The sequence below is a fragment of the Anser brachyrhynchus genome, assembly GCF_964034855.1.
Source record: "Anser brachyrhynchus genome assembly, chromosome: 16".
NCBI lineage: Eukaryota > Metazoa > Chordata > Aves > Anseriformes > Anatidae > Anser > Anser brachyrhynchus.
The window spans coordinates 6,797,405-6,814,110 of record NC_137734.1 but is presented as its reverse complement, the minus strand read 5'-3'; the positions used below and the strand labels follow the sequence as shown (position 1 = coordinate 6,814,110).

The 16,706-nt window shown below is 39.4% G+C and overlaps 2 protein-coding genes across 3 annotated transcripts in view; one reads left to right on the top strand and one right to left on the bottom strand.

Annotated features, from left to right (window-relative positions):
* CBLN4 (cerebellin 4 precursor) overlaps positions 1-16,706 on the bottom strand; it is a 116,460-nt gene that overhangs the window by 23,922 nt on the left and 75,832 nt on the right. The gene's annotated exons all lie outside the window — the stretch shown is intronic.
* The window catches only part of LOC308178967 (uncharacterized protein), a 308,966-nt gene that overhangs the window by 221,816 nt on the left and 70,444 nt on the right, over positions 1-16,706 (top strand). Inside the window, exon 8 of the transcript XR_013940072.1 lies at positions 8,977-9,349. The gene's annotated coding sequence lies outside the window, so the exon portion shown is untranslated. Of the gene's footprint in view, positions 1-8,976 lie in introns of the transcript that reaches the window.

The following is a 16,706-nucleotide window of genomic DNA, read 5'->3' as shown; positions in this document are numbered from 1 at the left end:
CATGGGCTGAAGTGAACTCCTGCCTTTTGGTTCACCATAACCACTGTAGGGATGTTTGCACCTTAGGGAGACATTCCTACTTTTTTCAGCGTAGGATCCATGCAAGAGCCTTCTTTTTGAACATATTTTTGCAGTGAAATTGTTTCTATCCATTTCCATGCACATACTCAGAGAAAAAGGAAGCATCACTGATGAAATTGCTTGAGGAGTTGGAATCCTGTAAGTAGAGAGCAAGGATCAATGTGTTTTGTATTGAACTTGGATTCTGCAGTGGACACATTCATAGCCCGAGAACATGCACTGAAAGTGAGAGTAAGGTCACTTCTTCAAATAGATCTGTGCTCCTATCCAAATTATACAGTGTCTGTCTTTCCCTCTCTTCCCAAGATTAACACACATCAAGTTCTGACAGCCGTTGTGCTGCACCATCCCGGGTCTATGCTGTAACTCATCACTCAGTGGAAGAGCAAAGCCTTGTAGGGCGGGGAGTGTACAACCCAATTTCTGCACTTCCAAATAGCAAGCAAATGTTTGAATTATGGATCACAATTAACTACTAATTGGCCATAATGTAAGCCCCTTCTGAATGGACATGGTAAATATTGAAACAAATGGGTTGTTATTTTTCAGACCTGAATGCTAGTCATTTAAAATGAAAAGCTAATTTCAGCCTGGGAGGCAAGCTCTATATTTTAATCAAGTGTGACAAATCAAGAACAATAAATGAGCACTTAAGGTGAGGGGATGTTTATTTCCCTGCTGCAAGTTTATTTGTGGTAAGTTATACAGCCCGATGCAAAATAAAATTAAACTGTAGCTTTGATCCAGATCTCTGAGAAGTCCCAGCAGAAAGCCTGAATAAAGAAAGCAAAGCAAAAGATACCATTCTTTAAATAAACAAACCTCACAGTTAGGAAAGCTTTTGTAGATTTATATATATATTATGCAATTTTGCTGCTCAATCAGTGCTTGGTCTGCTATAACATAATTAAGAAAGAAGCTTCACTAAGAGCCATAAAGAGCTGGGACTTTGCTGGGGTGTCATCCTAGCTGTCCTGCAGAGTATGCTCAAAACTCATGAAGATCTTTATTACTACAGTAAAAATCCTGGTGTTCCCTTTCACTCAAGGTACATCTTCATCTTTGGTAAATGTAATTGTTTTTGTTATAGGGAGGCAGAGATAACGTTTATAGTTGATGGGCCTTTTTTAACCTACTTTCAGAGTGTTGAGCTAAAATTCCAATATTGTTCTAAGCATGAGGCTAGCATTGATTTTTAAAAGGAAAAAAAAATGAAATTAAGCTCAGGTGGATGTTTTCTATAAAATTAAACTTCTACTTAAATCAAGCATTGTATATAATCTATGTAATGTTCTGAAGAACTCATATCTCTTCTGTGTCTCTGTATATAAATATTTTATACTTTTTAATATTCCAGCACAACCCGTAGATCTGATGTTGCTCTGAACCATTTTTTTCATATCCAAGAAACAAAATCAGCCTCAACTCAACATTTGGAAAGGGTTTTAATAATTGTATGTAATACAGGTTTATGCTGAAAACAAATTAAAAATATATTTCTATGTAGTACTCTCCTCAGATGAGATCTCTTAAACTATTTACAGATGTATTTTTTGCCTAGTCAAAGAATAACTAATACAAGCTAGTAAGGAAAAAGTTGGTGATAAATTGGGAAACAAGTTAGCTAAAACAACTAACTCCCCAGGGAATTTTTGGATATTTTCCAACACTTAGTGTTGTCTGCATATTGTTGCAGACTAGTGCATTCTTTTTAAAAATTGTGTTCAATTTACATCTCAAGTGTATTTATGTGCTTTCTGCTATAACTTTTGTATTGGGATTCCTACTGCGGATGGTAGAAATGCATATGTTTCTTGCCAGGCTATACACTTAGCACCTAGAGGTGCTTCTGCACACTTCTGTGAAAGGTTTAGAAATGAGCTGGCCTTTACAATGCAAGGGGAGCACCGGTTTTATGCTGCATTACTAGGCAAATATGTCCTCTCCCAGATAGGCCCTCTCCCAAAAACAGCTCTCTGGAGTACGTCAAGAGCAGGTGGCTGGCAGCCTGATGTCACCGTGGTCAGGCAAAACTGTGGCCAAGTATATAAGCTTCAATTTATAGATAAAGGAACAGGTAGGAAAATCTTCTTCCCCCCACCCTGGAGGATTTTTAATTTGTCTGCTTTGTTATATCCATCTTTTTACCAGACGTATCCAGTCAGTAGCCTGTGAATGGCTTTCCAGCTCTTATATAAGTGCTCACACCAATGAACACCAGACTGTTTTAAAACCGAACCCTTTTAGAAAGCGCTAAGATTAAAAGATTTAGTTAAAAAGCACCAGCTAGGAAAGGTCATGGTAGACCAGACAGACTGGCAGATGTTCACTTCTAGATACAAATGTTTGTTATAAACTCCCTGTACCCAAACTAGCTTCCCTTTTGTTGGAAAGGGAGTGAACCAGCCTGCTATGTAATCCTTCCTCTGTCTTCCCAAGAGGCCTGGTCATCAGTCGCTCAGCTAGTTTTGCAAGAGGACTGCTGAAATCCGTACTCTGCACCAGAGAGCTGCACCTCATGTGCACTGAGGTCTTCCTAATACTGGAGAAACTAAAAGGGAATTTCAATTTAAACAAAAATCGGGCACAAACACACGCACTTGTGGTGCTTCCTTGCTGTGTTTTTTTCTTCTCCAAGGACTAATCCCATGGTGGACTGAACATTTCCTACAAACTGCAGAGCATCCCCCAGTTCAGGGCTGTTCGGTTGTTTCCTCACAAATAGCACTTCTGGGGAGGAATAATTCTGATTCACCAGATGTGATTTTACTGTTCATATAGCTAAATTAATAAATATGTTAATAAATGCCTTCACTGGTAATCTTCAGGTGGAATGATTGCCAATGATTTCAACAAACCTTTTTTTTAACAGAGAATTAATCAGCCTTCCCTCTTCAGCTCTGACCAAGCCTTTACAGAGCCCTCCATTTGTTGCTGTCAGAGGCTTTTAGTTTCATGTGCTGCAGGAAAACCAAAAAATTGAGCCCTACATGGCTCTCTGTAAAACAGAAATGGTGTTTCTCTCACACTGTCAGTGAAACACTTTCAATGTTTTTTAGCCTGTCAGGCAATAATTTTTTTTAATGCATCTAGGTCTGTCATGAACAAATGGAGGGATGCATTGATTTCCATACTGCTGAGCAGCACTGTTATTTCTAAACTCTTCAGTGAAGGGACTATACTTCTAAACTCCTTTTTTTCTAACTAGGGCTACAATTCAGTAAATAACAGTGCCACAAATGTCCTTTCTCTTATATTAGATATTAGGAGTGTATTCACACTGCCTAATGTTTAACATCCATATCTGACGCTTTATGTTGTATTTTGGAGCATGGCTAAAGACAAAAGTTAAGCGCAGGTACTTTAGCTCAGTCCCATGTTACCTTTCTTTAAAAGGAAAATACATCTCCTCATCCAAATCAGTTTTCCAGTTCTGAAGTGTTGTTGTTGTTTTGTGTTTTTTTTAATTTACTTCCATGTAATTTCCAAATCATCCAGCAGCTTCCAGTAGTGTGAGTGATAGACTCAAGATCCACAGCCTGCCCTGCCTCCCCCTCCTCTTCCTCAGCACAGCCACCTAGCAGCAGGAGTCAGAAGCTGTTCATAAGCAGAGACATTTTTTTGTCACATACCTCAGATGCCAGCACTCGACAGATGGAAGTTAAAAAAGAAACGTGTTGGCTGCCTGAGGCACATCTTAATTTGTCGCTCAGCTCGGTTTGTTTCGCTTTTAATGGTTCACTTAGCTGAACTTGTGACTGAAAATTAACACAGAAGGAGAAAAAAGTGAACTGAAAGTTTTGACTTGATGGGCCTCCGCAGCCAGCACATGGAAACCGTCACAGGGGCCAGCTGCCAACCTCCTGCTTCTTGCCACAACTCCTTGTGGGCTGTAGAAGCTCTCCCAGGGGTGCTGGGGCTCCTTGGCACGTCCCAAGGACCAGCCATGATCTGTGCCATGGAGGGGCCTGGGTGATGTGCAGTGCATCCAGTCCTGCTTGGCTCCTGCCATCAGATGCACTGCTTTCCTTACCACCGTGTTTTTCTCTCTGTGTTGCCTCAGCAAGGCTGGCCAGCTCATTTGCCTGAAGAAAGAGACAAGAACCTATTGATAGATGCTTTCTGGATATGCCAGCTTGCAGAGAAAATAAAGGAAGGGCAGGACTGTCGCTGCCTGCACTGCTAACCAACTGGGTAGGAAAAGTGCTTTCAGCTTATACAGGAGCTTGTGAAAAGTAAGCCTTTGTCTCCTGTTCAGCAAGGGGAAAAATAATAGTTTCTGATCCTTCACAATGAATGCATACCAGACAATAAAGCTAGCTTGCAGAGAAATGAATAAAGAGTATTAGTATGGAATATGGGAACTATATATTAAAGACTGCGTTTCCAGTCACCATCCGTTTGCCCTCTGGTTTTGCACACTGGCTTTCACAGCCAAATTTGGTCAGAACTGCCAGCACAGAGCAGAGTCACTTTTAGTTGCAAAAATGCATTTTTGTTGCCAAATGGCAGTGAGAACTCAGGACGTGGCTGCCAGAGTAGCCTCAGACATGTGGACGCTGCATAGGCACCAAGTTTGTGTCCTGTTTAAACTTTACTTACTTTTAATAAATAACAGGTGAATTTCTTAATTGGCACATATAAAGATGAGGGAAGGTGGTGAGAGGTCTATTCTCTTGTTGAAAACTTCAAATAATCTGCAAAAATCAAAAGGAAAACTACACTTGACAAGACAATCTTGGACTGGTAGGGGTATCCCACATGTTCACAGAGGCTATTTCCATCACTATCACTATTATTAATGGATGAAGATGGAGCCAGCAACTTATAAAGGCATTTTAAAGTTAGCTACATGTCTTGTTCAAATCTCCTGACAATTTTCATTTTATTCTTTGTAGTAACAAAGACTAAAATTTCCTGTAGTAATAGGAATGAGTTTTCTTAGTTAAAGTAATCTCCATGGGATAGATGGAAAAAAATATTTGCAGAAGCTATTTGATGAAAACAGAGAAATCGCTTTGCATTCATGAGGCGTCATCCCTTGTATTTGTTTCCTGTAAATATTTATACGTGTGTGGCTTTCCTACTGAGGATTTTGGGAAAGCGGAGGCAGCTCTCTTGGAAGCATTCCTCAGCCAGGGCTGTGCCTGCCCGAGGGCTCCCGGGGAGCCCCAACCATGGCTCCTTGCGGAGCGATGCTTTGTGGTGGGAGCTACCTCTTGCACGGAGCTGCTAATGAGTGCCTAGAGCAACAGCACACATGGCACATTCATAGGCTGCACGGTATTAGCATAAACTGTCTTGAAAATAATTTTTAATGAACAAGTTAATTATGAAATCCACCAAGTGCATTTGTCAATAACTTGGGGGGGGGGGGGGTAAGAAGCTAAATATTAACAAAAGAAATTGTTTGGCCAGCGCTGTTACCCACAGTCTGGACTGACAGCCGTGTGTGTGTTTTCTTTTAAGGTATTATACCCTCTGAGCCTGTATCTGCTGAGATGTTATATGTTTATTTATAGTTTGCCTGAAAATTGATTACAATGAAGGCCAAGCTTGTATAACCACAGTCAGTGGGAATTTTGTTGCTGTCAGCAATGGGCCCTGCTTTGGGACACAAACAGACCCCTTAGCTGGCACAGGTAATAACTTTACCTGCTTATGCTGAACAGTGAGGAGTTTCCACTGTTTCATAAACACTTCGATCTTTTCAACGTCAGTTTCTGTGACTGTGTTTAAACAGAAAATTCTTCTGTATATTTTATATTTCTCGCTAAAGACAAAACACTTGGTTTACATGCCCCGGCCCTTTGTGTACCCTCATGGGCATTTCTAATTATCTGCTATTGCAGCCGGTCCCTACTAGATGCCCTTCAGCTTAAAGTTTATTTAGTATGCCTGGATCTCTTCCTAAGACTTGCTCCAGTTCCCTCTAAACGTGTGAAGCTGCTCAGAAAACTAAGAAAGAAGCTCTGCAGCACCTGGAGAAATACCTTCGTCTCTCCAGTTTCCTTTACAAATAACTATTACTTTTATGTGCACTCAGATAAATCTCCTGCAATAACAACTCTTGTATGTGTGGCATCTGTGCTCAGAGCTGTGCTGTGCCTCTTCCCACAAGGCTCCCTGTGATCACCTGCAATCCAACAGCTAAAAACTTTTTCCCTAATGAGGACACTCCATGTGACAGACTACAAAGACAGGCATGCCCAGGAGGCTGCTGAGCCCACCCAAAACCTGTCTCATTCTGGCAAAGACCAGTTCAGCTCCTCTGTGTGCATGGTGCAGCACCTTGGAAGACTTTCCAACAGCAGGTCCTGATTCTCTTTTGCTGTTTATCAACGAATATTCACGTCTTGTGGGTTTGCATTTATTTTTTTTCTACCCCTCAAATTACTTTCTTCCCCACTCATCTTTGCCTGGTCCTTTTGTAATGTACGTCTCTGGTATATTTCTTTTCATATTCCAGCAGTAGAAAGTTATGCTGAGTTTCATTTATTTCTCATGCCTCTCTTAGTTGTAATACTTTACGCTAAATTAGGCGTTCAAAATGTGCCTTATTTTGAGTCCTCAGAGAACAACACACGTATCTTTCCATTTGTATTTGCTCAGTGATAATTTCAGGACATGTCTCTTCAGTATTAGTCAAGCTTGTAATACAGCAGCAACACGAACCCAGTGGTCAGGCAGCTGATCAGGCTGTTAAAACAATCCCTGCTGCACAGTTGTGATGTTGCATAAGAGAGCTGTGACTTTGTACTCCAGTGCAACACACTGGAACAAAACCTCTGCTCAGTGTCTCTGGATCTGAGATTTAAAAAAAAAAAAAAAAAAAGTCTACCTGTGTTTCTTCTTTGGCAACGCTGAGATAATCTGCTTTAAGAAAAGCCTCAGCCCATAGTGAGTGATCCATGAAATGCATCATCCCCGCTGCCTGGGTTGTTGGTGGTGAGCTGCTGTCGCTGTGTGCACAGGATTTGTTGTGCCAGTGTGTCTTCTCCAGAGCACTGGCAAACTGCGTGGAAGCCGGGGAAGCCTTTCGTCCCTGTCTGCCTAGCCAATATTAATAAAAACAACTAGTAGGTTCAGGAACTATTTTGATATTGATTTTTGCAAATCTTTGCTAAGCTACATGTTAGTAAGAGGAAACCTGATGTGGGCTTATCTAGTTTGTGATTTAAGTAAAATACTAGTGTTTGGGGGATGGGAGTGGTGTTCGTGTAATGTGTTCTGGATTTGGGCATCCAAGTCATTCCAGTTTGCAAAGTAAAGGCAGAAGTTGCTAACAAGCTGATGCTCCTTATTAAAGCAACACTTTAGTTTTGGTTTTGGTAGCTATCAGATCTCTGGTATCAAAAAACTAATTTGATTACATAGTGTTACTAACAGTATAACTCAGGACTCTACTCATATAAGCAAGGATTTAGTAGGATTAATCTCAGCATTAAAATTAGAAACCCCATGTGGCTAGGGTGAGAGAAAGTTGCAGGAAGAAAAACTGTTTGTTGTTTTTTCTCACTTGAAATCCTGTTATTCCTTCGATGATCCATACCTTTCTTTCTGTATAAACAGAATATTAATCGGTCCTTCCATGGGGATTTTTTCTAAACATGCTTTTCAGCTATTCTCTATATGAATATCAGAAAGCGAACATACAGTGGAATAAGATTCCCTCAGACTTTTGCAGATTGATTTCTCTGAGTTGTATGTTCTCCATACATTGATCCTTCTGTGTTCTTTCATTGCTGCCTTCCATTTGAGCAATTCCTGTAAGCCCTGAGGAGCAGACCTGCAGGGGGTAAGGAGGCCTTTGCCCCTGTGCACCGATGAGCAGGGAGGGAGGATCTCAAAACTCTTCACCTGCATTAGCAGGTGAACTGCTGCCACTGCCCAGAGTGAGCTGCCTTGCTTCCTGATGCCTCAGGCAACAGGAGTTTGGACTGAAACGGCTTCTTTCTCTTCAACTTTCCATTCCACATTCCTCCAGTGATGTTTTGTGAGCCAGCATAACTGCAAAAATGATATGAAACTGGTTAAATTGATGTGAGCAGTTTAGGTCTCAGGGATGGAAATGATAGTCTCTGGGAAGGAGGGTGTCTTGGCCACCGAGGACACAGTCATGTTTTTATGTTTCTGTATCCTTTCAAACAGTGTTTCTGCACTGTGTCACTGAAGAAACAGTGACACAGAAAACATGGCGCTCCCTCAGGGGGATGTGACACCAAGGACCCTTACACCCCTGTTGCAGAGGGCTGCAGCGGGGGGAGAGGGAAGTTGTGTAAGGCTCTTCCATGGAGCCACTGAGCAAAAGCTGCTTTGGGAAGTGGGCTTCCAGAACTGGATGAGACACTATTTCACTCAGTATGGAAGGGAGCCAGGCCCAAAGCTGCCTCTGGACTGCATTCCCCACTGCCAGCAGTGTGCAAGTGGGGTTCAGTAACAGGGAAGGGGCAAAGATGTGCAGGGCTCACAACACCTGCCTGAGCTGCACTTGACTAGTGCAATTAGTTTGCTGTGTTTTCCAAGCTAATGACAGTTTTGTCTTTTTTTTTCTACGGATTTGTTGTTGTTCTTTGGTTTAATTTCTGTTTTTTGTTGTTTCCTAAAGTTTCCCCCACTTCTGAGACTCATTTCTTGTAGACTGTGAATTGTGGTTTCTTGCAGGTTCTTCTCAGGATGGAACTCCCCAAATTTTAGAAATTCCCCTATGGTAGACTTACACTAGTCATACCTAATCCATGTTGCTGACAGCAACATCTGGCATAAAGGTGACAGGGATGTCAATCATGTATTGCCTATTGCTGCTGTCCAGCTGAACAACATGACTTCAGATCATCTGTGATTACGTATCAGTATGTTTATTATTGATTTATTTAATTTAGCATTTTTTTCCAGCTGACCTTGATACTTCTAACCACACTTGGAGATGAGTGTCTGACGCACAGATCACTGCTTCCAAGAGGGTATGGGCAGCTGGCAAAGAGAACTCAATAACACAATTTACTCTGCTGATTTTATTGAGTATGTAAGTAAAAGGGTTTTAGTTCACCTCAGTGAATGCGTTTTTATGATCTGCATCACTGCAATCATACTTGTGATGAAATGAAATAATTAAAAAAGATATTCTCCTCTCTTCATTGTATTTATGATTAACAAAGTAAATGAAAATCCAGCCTTTTATCTGACATCAAATGGTATTGCATTTTTGAGCTAAATTGGACATTCATCTTTTTTTTGGTGGGTTTTTTGAAGCTTAAACATACCTTTCTTTTCCTCCCTATCCTTCTTTCTTATGCTTCTGAATACCGGTAAATTAAAGATGACTAGAAACTGGAAATGCTTTCAGAAAGGTCTTGAAATTCACACACATGCACACAAAAAGAGGAAGAAAGAGATAAAAAAGTAACTCTTCTTCTTTCATATTAGCATGACAATCAAGCAATTACTTGAAATACTTCATATATATTCCACCAATCTTTTTTTGGGGGGTGGGGCACAGTCTGCATTAAATAATGTATTTTATGCTAATCTGAATTTATAGAATCATACAGCACCATTGTATTAGCCCTCCCTTCCAAAGGTTGGGAAGCAACTAGTTTAGTAAATAAGTTCTGCATTCTGTAAACCCCCAGTGAATGTCTCTTACATAAGAAGTCAATTAAAGTGACTTCTTTGGAAAAGAAGTAGGAAAAAGTCATAAGAAATAATTGCACTTCACTGGAAGTTTAGCAGTTGTAAATTAAAATGAGAGTATTTCAGGAAAGATAACTTTCATGCCCACAAAGTAACCGTGTACTTTTGTAGTACTACAAGGGAATTATCAGTGTAACTGAGTCAAGAGTCAATCTCAATGCCTCCAAATGACAAAATCATAATTGGCCAAATTTTGTCGATAGGAGCAAAATTTCTACATAACCGTACGAATGAGTTAGTCACAGGATATTATTGTAGAAGAAATAATGGGTAAGCAGGAAAAGGAGATATGACTTGCATGATACTTGTGCCTCCTAATTCACAGATCTGTTCTGTGACATTGGTTGTTCCAGGCTGACTTTCAACTCTTCTCATTCTCTGACAGACAGCCAATGTAAAACTGACAAAATCAGGCTCTTGGTACTTTGTATGTGTCAAGTGTTTGACAGCAATATTTTGTTTGTAGTTTGCCAATACTTACCTTTGAGAGATCAGCCAAATTCATATTACTATAATCCGTCTTGTGCTAAAATGCATGAATTAAATCTCCAAAGAGATCTAGTCAAGATGAGGACAAATTCAAGCAATTCTTCCGTAACTTTCTGAGTACTGAAATGTGTGCATCCTTGACAAGGGAGGGCTGCAGCAGGCAGACCTGAACGTGGCTGCAGAGCAGCACTGCAAGCAGCACTTTTCTAAATACAGAAGACAGTGGGATAAGGTGTTACTGAAGATCTTTATTTTCTGCTCAGAGAAGCAACAGACAGTTGCCTAAACAAAAACCTAGTAAAGATATGGAAAGACAATCACATGTGCTTTCTGTTACTCTGTTTTCATTGGGGAGGATGTATTACAACCCATCTGCTTTAAGGTGGAAGTAGAGCAAAAATTTCCATGGTTTCAACTGACATCTCACCAGCTGAATCACAGCCGCTCACAGTCCTTCCTAAGAGTATCTAAGCCCTGCAGATCTTCCTCCTTTTGTGACTTTCAGTTGATGAGCTGCCACCTCATGGCTGAATAGCGGTTTGTTCTTGAGTGCCTTCCCTTACCCTTCATTACCTGTCTCCTACCTGGTACGTGGGCCATGCACTTCTGCGTACTGTTGAGGTCACGGGCCATGGGTTTGTGTCACTCCTCTCATTGGCATATGCCTTATATGTGTCATTTGTTAGTGAAAATACTAAGATCTGTCTTAGAATATTTCTTTCCTTCAAATTTTGTTCTAAATCTTTGTTTACAGCTGAAATTTGACTTAGAAGCCTTTAATTGCCCAAACAACTTTCTTCCTTTTTTTTTGTATTTGGGTAGTGTGGTCTCTGTTCTGGAGTAGTTCCTTCAGAGTTCTGCAATGGAGGTTTTCCAGTCTCCCTGGCACAAGCATTTTGTTTGTAAATGTTTCTATTAAAAAATATTCTGAACTTCTTACACTATGTAACAGTTTTATATTTCAACTCATTCTCCCCATTCTGGGATTGCACCAGATGCACCAAATAGGTGCATCACAATGACACAAATTTCTTCATACATTTGTATATTTAAAGTTAAACCCACACACCTAATTTTTGGAAGAGTTTGACTGTAGAAGAATAAAAAACAGAAGACAACAAAGATAACTAATTTTTTTGTTGTTGTTCTTTTGATGCAGTATGTAAAAAAAGGTGAGGCCGTGAGAACAAGTGAGATTTTTTTTCTTAGTAAAGATATTCAGGAAGTCCTTTAAATAAGGAGCCTGGGTTGTAGATGCAGACTTTCCAGCAAGCAATTAAAGCTCAACGTTTACAGACACTTAGATGAACCAGATGTATTCCTGGCAAGGGAGAGCTTGAAAAGCAACAGATTTTGAAGTACATTGACAGCCCTTAAACTTCAGAAAGAAAAAAGCTCTGCTTAGGAAGCCCTCCAGTAAGTAAATTATTTAGTTCATTGTGTGTTGCTTAACAGTTCTGTTATTTAGACTTCTGATTGTTGAGGACTTAGTAAAAGAGTAAGAAAGAAGTGAAAGGAAAGGTTCCCAGGGAACTAGATTAAGTCTGTAAGAGCAACATGAAGTGTTTTCATCTCCTACCCCATTCTAAACCAAATGACTGTTTTCTTATCCTTGTCTCTTAATGGCAGCAGATCTCCTGTAATGTAGAGACACTCAGCAAAGAAGTAATGCAGTGAAATTGTGCTAACAACGTGATTTGCCAAAAGCAATCAGTTTTTGTTAGGTACGTTGTAAAGGAGATGTATTAGCAGACACAAAATGACTTGCTATAGAGCAGCTGCAAAATCAAGGGGGAAATATTGACCCTTCATTGCATAAGTAATAGATGGCTGTTTTACTATGGAGGGAAACGACAGAACAGTGACATTAACAAAATGGGAGAGGTGCAGTGGACAGGGATGCTGTGAGAGTTAGGGAAATCTTTCTGGCAACAAAAGCATGTTCTTAGATCCAAAGCTGACAGCTCACAACTGCTCCATCAAAGCATAAGCCTTCCGATTCTTAAATGCTAAATGGATCCAGCCTTTAACTAGATGCAAGCTGTCAGTTTGAGAATGTCTTATTCACCCACTTACCACCCACTTTGGTGGCACCTTCAGCTGAGAAGTTTTCAGCGGTCCTTGCTAGGTATAACCTCCAAGAGTTTTCCGCTCCTAACAGCGGGCAGGAAGTGGACACAACCCGGCAGTTTCCCGTGATGGGTCTGAATCTTTCCTGATCAGGAGTAAACTTGGATTTGTGGGGGAGAAATTACATGTCTCCAAGGAAAAGAGCTACAACAAAGAGGTTCAGGGAGTATTCTGCATAAAACTGACAAATTTTCTGGGCTTGCTTTATAGACAACCAAAGCTTATTTCAGTTTCTATTATAAAGCACAGTAAAATAATGAAATGTTATCAGTTTGCCTTGCCAGAAGACTTGTCATTCTGCCTCTGTCCAAAGTAACTGGCATCTCCGTTGCTTTACTCTGTCTGCCATTGTTTCCTAGAAGCAGCTTGGTTGGAGCACAGAAATGCAATCACACTCTTCCTGATATTGCACGAGATAAGAGGGAGTGACAAACAGCATTAAGTCCAGGGTTATTTTTCATTTCCATTTATATTTCTTTAGCTTTTTTGTGATTAAACTCTGCTTCTCATATTTCAGGGCATAAGTGTATCTCCCCCCTATCCTGAACTAAATGTTGGAGGAAAAAAAAATATATCCTTTCTCTACTGAATAGTTTACTAGAGGAATAGCTAGGGTCACCCAGGAACAAGCTGTAGCCTTGTCAGAACCAGCTGATCTGCAGTAACCTGAGCCTTTCCAGCCTCTCCATAGCTGATTAAAAATGAATCTTTGCCTAGGTCGCTTTGGGGAAGGAGGCCAGTGGGAATCCTTTCTGCACTACAGTGTCTGCCTGGCAAATGATTTAACACTTATTTCATAGGTGAAGGAGTCTATTTGCCTTAAGAGCTCCACTTATTTTGCAACTATCATAGCAGAAAAAATAGGCTTGTTTTCAAAACCAGTCTCAATTTGAGAGGGTATTTTGCTGTATAATGAATTCTCTGATTTGTAGCAGACTCAGAGGCTGTAAAAACTCTTCCAGCTTGCAACCTGAAGTGCTATAAAAGTTTTAAGACATTAGGTATTATTTAGTGAATTATTGAAAATGGTATTGTTTAGAAGTCTTGCAAGCTTAGCAGAAAGAGGTAAAAAACTGAAGTTTGGATTAAAAAAAAAAAAAACTGCTGGGGGATTTTCATTGAGCCAGTGAAGGAAGAGCTGTCCAGAAGAGTGCTCCACTCTCTTTCCAATGTACAAGGCAACTTCTACACACATCTCTTCTTTTCAGGGGGAAAGCAGGACTGGGCTTACACGGAAGAAACATTCTGAATAAATAAGTTTCGTACTTCATTGCTTTTGTCTCTGGCTACGTGAACAGTGTGTTGATGCTATTTGAACAGGTACAGAGGAACAAAATGCCTGCCTGCTGCAGGATTTTGTTGAGACAGGATTATTTCTTTTTAGAATGTGTCCGGCAGAAACCTATCCCTCTATCTTTGACTTCTACCTCTGGACACACTTGGGATATAAATCTATCCAAGTAATTAATCTGTCTGGAGACCTGGGTTTAGTTTCATATTTCCTATTGACCAGTTGTAGGCAGTTCTCAGCTCGGCAAACAGGGGCTTTGAAGTGCCCTTTGGAAGCAGTTATCTTCCCACAGATGCCTAAAAAGTTGAGGAGGCTTGCTTAGTTTTGGAGTTGGCTCAGGTGCCAACTCCTGCAGCACCTCAGTGCTAGGCAGTGAATTCCTTCACTAAGCCTTTAACTCCTTAACGCTGCACACACTGCAGTGCATTAGTTCTTGGTAGCAATTTCAAGTAATCAAATTCCTCTGCAATCTTTCAAACATTAGCCACAATGCTAGTTGTAACCTAGCGATGTTTGAGTCATGTTTTGTCCTGCAAGTCAATGAAGATATGAAAATTAATTACTGACCGGAAGCACAGGCTGCTGTGTCAAGAAGCAACCACATCCATTAGTGTATTAGCATTACAAATATAGAATTTATATTAAAAAAATAGAATTAGTATTTAACCTTGCTGTTATTTCACTTGAGTTGTTTGAACTCAAGATGCAACTGAAAATTATTTCCAGTGAGAATTCTGTTATGAAAAAAAATACATTAGCCAAAAAGAAATGTTTAGATATGAAATTAATAATTCAGCACAGCAAAGAGTAAACTAGGTATCCATGTAATCACATAATACAAATAAAACTTTAAAGAGGGCAAAATAGTTCTTTTGAGTAAAGACAAAGTTTTGTGTTTTTTTTTTTTTTTCCGTGTCTTAGGGCAAATAATTCACTTAACCTGACAGTTATTTCAGAAGTTCTAGATTGCTTAAAATAGAAATTTCTGGGGGTTGCTCTGTGCAGATAGATTTTATACTTGGCAGCTATCATAGCATTTTATTCTTACAAAAAGATTTTGTACTCCAGGCATACAATTAGCCACAGAGCACTACATTCGTTGTCTCTTTCCCAACTTACTATCATTATTTGTCAAAATCTTTTCTGAAAAAAAAAAAAGTCTCTGTCAAAACTGGATTATTTTCCCTTTAAAAGGGCAAGTGATTCAGCTCTACTGAAGTCATGAAGAATACATTTTTCTGGATTAACTTAAAATTAGAACTGGTGGTCCTGGTCTTACTGAAACATACAGCAGAATTCACAATTTCAGTGGGGCAGGGTTCAAAACTACATCTACTTTGCCATACTTTTTCTTCTCTGTTACTGCTCAGCTATACAATATTTCTATATTACCAGTTTAATATTAATATGAAACAGTATTCAGAAGGAATATTACAAATAGATAAGATGTTCATGTTTGCTAAAATCAAGTAGCATGACAAAGCACTCTTTAATTTGTTTTCATTTCATAGCTCTGTGCAATCTATATTTGTCTAACACTGATTTCAACTGTGCTTTTAACGTGTTCTTTTTTTAAAGAAAGTTACTGAGATCCTTCTAATAGCTGATAGCATAATGCAATGTCATGGGAAGATTTTTAAGCAGAAAATTATTTCCTTCTATTTCAACTCTGTGTGCAGTACTTATCAGAAAAGTTAGATTGAGTGAACTGCAAGACTGATTTTTCCTCCTTAACTGATCAATTAATTGTGTGGATATTGTGGTTTAACAGGAGGGAGATTGGTAGTCTCTAGACAGAGATTACTAACATCTATAAACTTATTCAATTTGTATGCCCTGGGATTTCACTGAGAGCAGTTCAGTACAATAGCAATAGAGAAAGGAACGTCCTGATAATTTTCCATAGCAAATTCCAGCAGAACCTTTGCACATAATGAATTGCAATCAAACGACAGTAAATCTGAGAATAGGAGAGAGGAAAAAAAGAAAGAAGGGGGAAAAAAAAAAAGGAAAGGAAAGAAAATGCAGCTGTATTACATCATTTTAGAAGGATAGAAGCATTCTCCATAAACACTCTTGGATATAACGTATTGATTCCTAACTGCAATTTATAGTTCAACACAATCATATTTATTCACTGCAGAGACATGAATTATACAATTTGTAGCTGCAGTTAACCAAGAGAGAGGAAAGAGTCCATTTCAGACCCTAGCCACAAAATTTCAAGGATTCCATCATCCGTAAAATCAATAGAGAAACAGTAATAATCTTTAAGGTATTTTCAGTAATGAAGATTTCACTGTGGAATGGGTTCCCTGAGTGAATTAGATTAATCCAGAATCTGATCACTTATAGAAAGTGCTGCAAGGCCTTCATTGTAAATTTACAATATATTCAAACTCCATTTACGTTAATCTCAGGGAAAAATAATTCCATATTGTACAAATGCAGCTTAAATGTTGGGAAAAAGGAAAGTACCCAGAAACAGAAGCTTCACAAAGGATAAAGCTCCTAACTTCTCTTAAATCAGTAGATTTTTATTTTTTTTTACTTTTATCTGAACAGATGTTAAATTGAATTATGTCTATAAGCGCAAGGATTTTAGATATGAGGTAATAAACAGAAACACAGAATCACAGGAAAGAAGTGCCACCCAGTTCCAAAGGAGAAAAGTGCACAGTGAGCCAAAGCAGGTTTGAGTTGCATGAGGAGTCTGATGCCAAACAGGTGAACAGGGCAGATGTACACTCTTTGGGTCATGCCAACATATTCCCATATATCTTGTTCTCAAATTACAGTATAGCAAATTCTTTTCTAGCAGCTCTTAAAGGAGTGTGTAAGAGTGCTCACTGTACATTTTTAGTAGTGTGTTCATTTATTGTGAAAATTAAGTGCTACTTTTACAGCACTGAAGCAGAGCACAAACTTCACTTCAGACCTTCAAAGTGGTCTGTGCCACTCCAAATACAAGATATAGTTAATGTACAGAAAATAATCCTGCCACAAGTTTTGGTAAATGTTC